The sequence below is a fragment of the Notothenia coriiceps genome, unplaced genomic scaffold (genome assembly GCF_000735185.1).
Source record: "Notothenia coriiceps isolate Sejong01 unplaced genomic scaffold, NC01 NC01_scaffold00028153, whole genome shotgun sequence".
NCBI classification, from domain to species: domain Eukaryota; kingdom Metazoa; phylum Chordata; class Actinopteri; order Perciformes; family Nototheniidae; genus Notothenia; species Notothenia coriiceps.
In genome coordinates, this window is record NW_011360854.1 from 22,382 (window position 1) to 29,776 (window position 7,395).

Here is a 7,395-nt window from a genome sequence, read left to right on the forward strand (position 1 = left end):
ACACCGCCGCCGCGTAGTAATAAAGTTGAGCGCATACATAGTGAGACCTACAGTACAGTGGCCTACAGTAATTTGACCCTATGGAAAAGCTGTGTTATTTATGGCAAAGAGTGAGTGTCATTTAAAACAATGTATGATGAGTGAGGTTGTGCCCGAAAGAAAAAAAAATATATATATATACCGGTATATATATATTTTTTATCTTGTCACTGAGGGCCCTCTTTGCTCAAGGGCCCATGGGCACTTGCCCAGGTTGCCCATATGGTTAATCCGGCCTTGGTTATGAGACAGAGGGTTAAGAAGGAGAACGCAAACACACTTAAAAAGGTGAAGGAGGAAGAAGAAGGGCTGAAAGAGAGAGATGGAGAAAATTGGCGAAACATGAGGAACTGAAGGAATGACAAGAGAGAGTATGGAGAGGTGATGGATGATATGGGGGTAAGAAAACATAGAACAGGGGATTGGCCATGAGAACAGACAATGGGATCCTGATAAGTGACACGATGTTCAGATACGTCTCGTAAGTAGGATGGATAGAGGACGATAAACACAGCCTGTCCCTGCGTACAACAAATAAAAATGAAATATGACGGAGAGCTTCCCGGGCGGTGGGGAGACGTCTCCTGCAGCTAGCCTCGAGCTGTATAGATATATAAACATTAGTATTGAGTAGAAATGTGCAAAAGAGATAACATTAAATTGAATATTGCAATAAAAGGATTAAAAATAAATACAAAAATGTCCATAAGCATAAGAAATGAAAGTCAAAGTTTGCAATAAAAGATTCAATTAAAATAATGTATATATAAACACAAGTAAGTGGAAGTAAAAATATGCAATTAAAAGATAAAATAAAATACAAATATTTGTAGAAACATGAGAAAATAACAGGCGATAAAAGGCTTAAATAAATAATGCTAAACTAAACATACAAAGTTAAAATTAAAATGTGCAATAAAAATATCAAATACAATACATTTCAATATTTAAAGAAAAATAAGAAGAAATATTCAAAATGTGCACTAAAAGAATACATAAAATTAGCTATAAATGAATAAATTATAACATAATCTTCACTGGAAATATCTCCATCTGTTATAAGCCACGAGTAATGTAATGTGTGCAGAGCTTCCCGTCAGGCTGTGGTCAAAACAACCTCCACATCATCAGAGAAAGCAGCCCGTGTCCTGTTAGGCAAAACCCAGGGGAAAGTCCAAAAAGCTGCTGCCTCACAAAGCTGATTACTGTGGGCGACGGGTAACAAAAGAAGGCAGACCAGAGGAGCATATCAACGTTTTAATCAACTCTTTTGTCGTCTGGATTCTGGAAAAAGTGACGAGTAAAGTGTTTAGAGGGATTTTAAAACTAAATCATGTCTCTCTTCAGGAGCTGCTATTCTTCAGCTGTCAGGTATTCAGTGGGCATCACCGTGTATTCACAGCTACAATCAAATTCATTCACACTGTCACTCCTGTCTAAATACTCACACTGGCATCTGTGTGTGTGCTTGACAGGCATAAAGAGAGAGTGTGAAAGAGAGAGAGAAGCAAACATGCCAGGGAATACAAAGACTGTGATGTTTCATTCATTGCGTTGTCAGTATGAATAATAGATAGCTGATTGATATGCAGTACATCACACACACATACAAACACACTTCCATGTGTGTGTGATCGCACTCTGAACTAATATTTGTAAGGCTCGGTTGTCATTTCACATTCAAATTCATCACAAGAGGCAAAAGATCAAAAGCCAGACACAAACATACACTCACACAAATACAAGCACACACATGCACACACCCACACCCCCACACACACACACACACCCCCCCACCCCCACACACACACACACACACACACACACACACACACACACACACACACACACACACACACACACACACACACACACACACACACACCATGTATACATCACTTCAGGGAACATTACATTGACTTACATGCATTTCCTGGAGACTTATCCTAACCCTAACCATAACCAACACATGCCTAACCCTAACCCTAACCAAGTCTTCACCCTAAAATTAATGTTTCCCCTTATGGGGACCTCCATTTTGTCCCCATAAGGGAGGCAAGTCCCCACACGTGACTGTGTAAACAGATTTAGGTCCCCACAAGTATAGTAATGATAGGACACACACACACACACACACACACACACACACACACACACACACACGGTAAATAGAAAGAAGTCCAATATCAGTGGTTCACAACTTTAAATAGTGTTTTTCTCCCCAAAATATAAAAAAAGCCAATGGGATTATTCCATTTCATTTGGGAAAAGTGAAGAAAATAAACTATGTGGCAAACATGCATTTATGATACTAATATTTTCAGCAGGATAATCTCATATTAACTCCACTTTGTGAATTTGGAAGCGTAAATGCAATCACAAGAAGTAAAATGCTAACGCTAAGCTAACAGCAGCTAATGTTTGACATGATGGTGTTTAAAAGACTCATTCAGACATTTGTTAGCAACCACTTGCTTTTAAAACACATAGAAGCTTTAGACGTTCACCTGTCGGATTTTTACTAATGGATTTTACGTTGTAGAACAAAATGTCAACATTTCTTAAGAGACAGGGAACCAGAAGTGCTAAAAAGCATTCTATTGTCCAGATTCAGGACTCATTATTGCACCACACTATGACACAAAGATGTTTCAGTTGTCTCCATGTTGATTGCACAAGCAAGGAGGAAAACAGAGGGAAAAAATACACAAGTAATTTGAGTCTGATGTGAGGATAAAATAAAGACAGTCTGATAGAACGAGGGAATGAGGAGAAAGTTGTGTTAGCACAGAAAACTATTTTTATCTCTCTTTTTGGAGTTGAAGGACGAACAGTGTTATGAAAGTTTGAGAACAGACAGAAAAACAAGCCTCACAAACTGCTTGTGCTCAGTCTGCATTTGAACGCCCTCATACCTGTCTCCTGGGAAACCGGTGTGCACACACACACAAAAACAAACACACACACACATTCCTGTTCTTCTATCTTTGTGATCATTGACATGCATTACCTAGCCCGAAACTTAACCAACACAAATAAATACCTTACCCTGACTTAAAGTGGCCCTATTATGCTTTTTGGGGTTTTCCCTTTCCTGTAGTGTGTAGTGCTTTTGTGCATGTAAACCGTCTGCAAAGGCTAAAATCCTTAAGTTCCCTCCAAAGGGGAGTTTCTCTCCCACAAACTACCTGAAATGCCTCCATTGGACTCCTTTGTTTACTCCTGTAACATAGTGACAACACTATTTGAAACTCGTGCTTCTATTGGCTAGTGCTGAAATAAATTGACTTTGACATTGAACGCTAAAAGGCGGGACATCTCTAAGCGGTTGACCAATCACAGCAGAGCCGACCAGCTAACCAATCAGAGCAGACTGGGCTCTGGTTTAAGACAGAGGGTAAAAAGAGGTGCTGCAGCACAGGCAGTATGAGAAAAATAAAGAGCTTTCTGAACATTAAAGCATGGAGACATGTCCCAGTAGAGACAAAAAATACAAACATGAAGCTGAAAATTAACAGAATGTGTTTTCTTTAAATCTCAACTCTCAAATAGCCCTTTGGAGAAACAAGGATCGGTCAAAATATCCTACATTTCTAAAAATGTCCTCACTTTGTCAGTTTAATTGACTTGTCCTCATCATGCACCAAGAACAAGAACACACACACAGATGCCTGAAAGAGCTGAGGAGTGAAGCAACGACAGAAAGAGAGGTGGGGCAATGAGTTCACACACTCCCATACACACAATCCCATACACACACACAATTGCATCTCTACTCCTCCACTCTCTGTGTTTAGGCTGCATTGAAACTTCAGCCAATAGAATGCCTCTGTTCTTGTGATGTCGACCAATCAGAACGCTGCCTGCTGACACACCCACAAGAGGGTGCGTGAGGCGCTGCTGAGGTAGGATGGAAAATGTGTGTGCCAGAGTATGTGAGGATGTGTGTGTGTGTTCGTGTTCGTGTGTGTTCGTGTTCGTGTGTGTGTCAGTCAGAGGAAGCTCCCAGCAGGTTCTGATGTTTTGCTGATGTTGGTCCTTTGGGAGAAGCAGAGAGGCGGCCGAACCCCTGACTGCTGCTCTCACCGTGAAACAGGAACACACACTCAGTTCATGTCAGCAAAGATTTGATTACACGTGGGCACACAGGAATTCAAGACACACACACACACGCCAGCTCTTTGAGGGCAGTCATGAACGGTCAGCATGGAAAATGTGTCTCCCGCGGTCAGCTCTGCAGCAGAGGAAGCTGAACTTTCCTCCATTTTATCACAACCAGCAGCTTCATTACTGGGCTGCCAAAATGGAGGCCTGATGGAGTCCAGTGATGATTAAAGGGGCAGATCACACAAACTGAACCCAGGCACAACAGCACAGGAAACACAAACATGAGAGCAGCTCATTAAGGTGAGCGAGCAGCTTCTTCAGGCAGTGAAAGCAGCAGCAGACGAGGAGATGGAGGAGGAATATCAACAAGGAGGAATCAGTTGAATATCCGGCTGTTCTTCACTGTTTGTAGTGGAAAAGTAAAGCTCTCTTATTAAAATGTAACCCATGTTATCTTGAGGGCTTCCTGTCAGGATGTCAGGTGAAGTAGGCTGGTATACAAAAATAATACATGGGTCAAACAAACACGTTTTTCACAAAGGAAACCGCTGACTGTATCGGGAAGAAAAAAGGTTACAGTGACTTATTTTAAGTACATTTTTTATCAACGTATAATTTACGTATGAACCTAGAGCAAGTAGTTGGTTAGCTTAGCTTAGCATAAAGAGTGGAAACATCTAGCAGGACTGTTAGCAAAGTTAACAAATTCCATTTAACACCCCCTCCTAAGCTCACTAACTAAAATGCTATATGTTTTAGTCAATTTGTACAATTCCAGTAGTTATGCTAAGCTAACACATCTGACATTAGCCTAATACGACTGGTGTCAATCTTCTCATCTGACTATTGGCAAGAAAGTAAATAAGCGCTTATTCCAAAATGTTAAATCTTTAAGTATGCAACTGCTGCTCGACTGCTAATTAATGACTTAAGAGAACACAACCTGCCAAAAAAAGTGGGACGACAGGATAAAGTGCAGTATTTTAGCATCAAGAGAGACTCACATAACACCAAAGGTACAGTTCCATCTGTTTATTGATTAACTATAAAATATTGAGTTACTAAAACAATTTGAAAGAAACACTGATAAACGTGGTTGCTGTCTGTAAAAAAAAAAAAAAAAAAAACCTTACACATACAGTATAGGGTGACAGAATATATCATGATTCAGATTCATCTCTAAAATGTATTCATTTTTTGCATTTTTACAAGATTAGACATGTGTACAAAGTATATTCTGATAGCTTTTTACTCCACTCGACAGTGAAGGATCATTTACAAAACGTAGAGGATTTTTTTAATATTTATTTTCAAAATAATCTTTTTTGTAGTCTGTAACAGGACGATAACGATACTGAAGGAACAGCAGACGAAGAACCAGCCTCCAGTCCACCTCTCTCTCTCTCTCTCTCTCTCTCTCTTTCTCTCTTATATCTCTCTCTCTCTCTCTCTCTCTCTCTCTCTCTCTCTAGCAGCTAGCTCCCTGCCTTTTAGCAGTATTGCTTGCGAGGTGTGGACGATTGTTCAAAGAGGGGAAGCAAAAGGGGGAAACTAATGACAAAAACATGCAAAAAGAAATATATATACAAGAATTACAAAAATAAATCACAGCAAAAACAAACATTTTTAAAGAAAAATGTGATAAAAAGAACCTTTTTACAAAGATAGTCTCTGAAAACAAATGAAAATGAAGGCGATAAGTGGGCAATAAGTGTTCATGTGTGTGTTGGACCCTGTTTGAAGGCCTAAGGCTGGGCTTTGGATGGGGATAGGGGGCGTAAATAGAGATTGGAAGGCAATAACACACACTTTTAAGGTGTGTAAGATTGTGTATCTTATGAAACACACACAGGGGAAAAAAAGTGCTTTAGCAGCTCGAGGGGTAAACAAACATTCATAATTTGTTCACTCTGCAAACACCGGCGCGACCTGTGTACCCATTACTGCTCAGATAAACCAGAGCAGATCCATTTTGTCCGACTGTCACTCAAGATGTTTTTGTCTGAAGAAATGTGTGTGTCAGCCTGAAGGAGAAGACGGGGGGATTTAGCAGATAGGATTTTTTGTCTGCCATCAATCAATTGAGTAATCTCAGAAAACACTACACTCTGTACCTTGGTAAATCTCTTTCAATACTAGCAGCAAATGAACTTTTCCTTTACTGAAACGCTTCTATATTGGCAGACGTCTTTTTTCTTTATAACCTGGGATTTTAGTCACATTAACAACATTAACATCTTGGGACGTCACGCAAGCCTTCACAGAGTAAAACATGATATAGACTATGATAAAACAACCAAGAGATCTCAAAAGAGTAGAACATATTAAAACTATTGAATATCAACAAGACAATCTTCAATCTCTGCGGCGAAGCAGAGAGAGGGCAACGTGGCACGAGAAAAATCAACATGATAATCACAGATATATACTACGCATACAGTATGCAATATACTGTATATAGATCTGATACAAACTATACACAATAGTGTAACAAAGTGGGTTAACAGCTCAGTAAACGGAGGGTTGTTTGGACTTTAAATCGCAAAGAAGAAAGGCATTTTGGGGGAAAACGCCAATCTGACCAATCAGCAGTCTTGCTTTGATGTTGGGGGCGGGACCTAAAGAGATTTGGCGAATCATCATAAGGCCTGGGAGAGAAAAAGGCCGCCCAAATGCTCACAACCCTGAGCACGACATTCAACAGTCTCACCCTAAAAAAACGGTTAAACTAGGCCCATAGAAAAATATTCATAAGCAGCTAAAAGAGGGGAGGAAATGTTTGTTTATCTTTATGTACGATCGGGGGGGGGGTTAGGTAAATACTTTAGGAAAACATACAAGACTCCCAGTCATTAAAAAGTGCACTCATTTCAAACGTGATTGCTCAGAGGGTCGAAATGTGATCGAACAGAAGCAGGAAGTAAAAAGATATTGCTAAGACAGGACATTTAGAGGTTGAAAACACTGCAGCCAAGTCGAGATGATGCCAAAGTGTGGAACTGTAAAAATTGAATTATGTTCATGATGGTATCACTGCTGGCAGCCTCATCAGAGATATGACCTTGATGCGGCTCGGACTGCAATGCTTACAACCTTGAAGAACAGCTTTAAAAAAAAGTTTTTAAAAAAAAGGATGAATTCACCCGACACTGTTCGGTCACTTTCTGATCAAGTGTTTGCATCGTTGCCCATTTTTCCTACGTTTCTTCAGAATTCCAGTTTTGGATATCCCCCGAAACTGCACACACA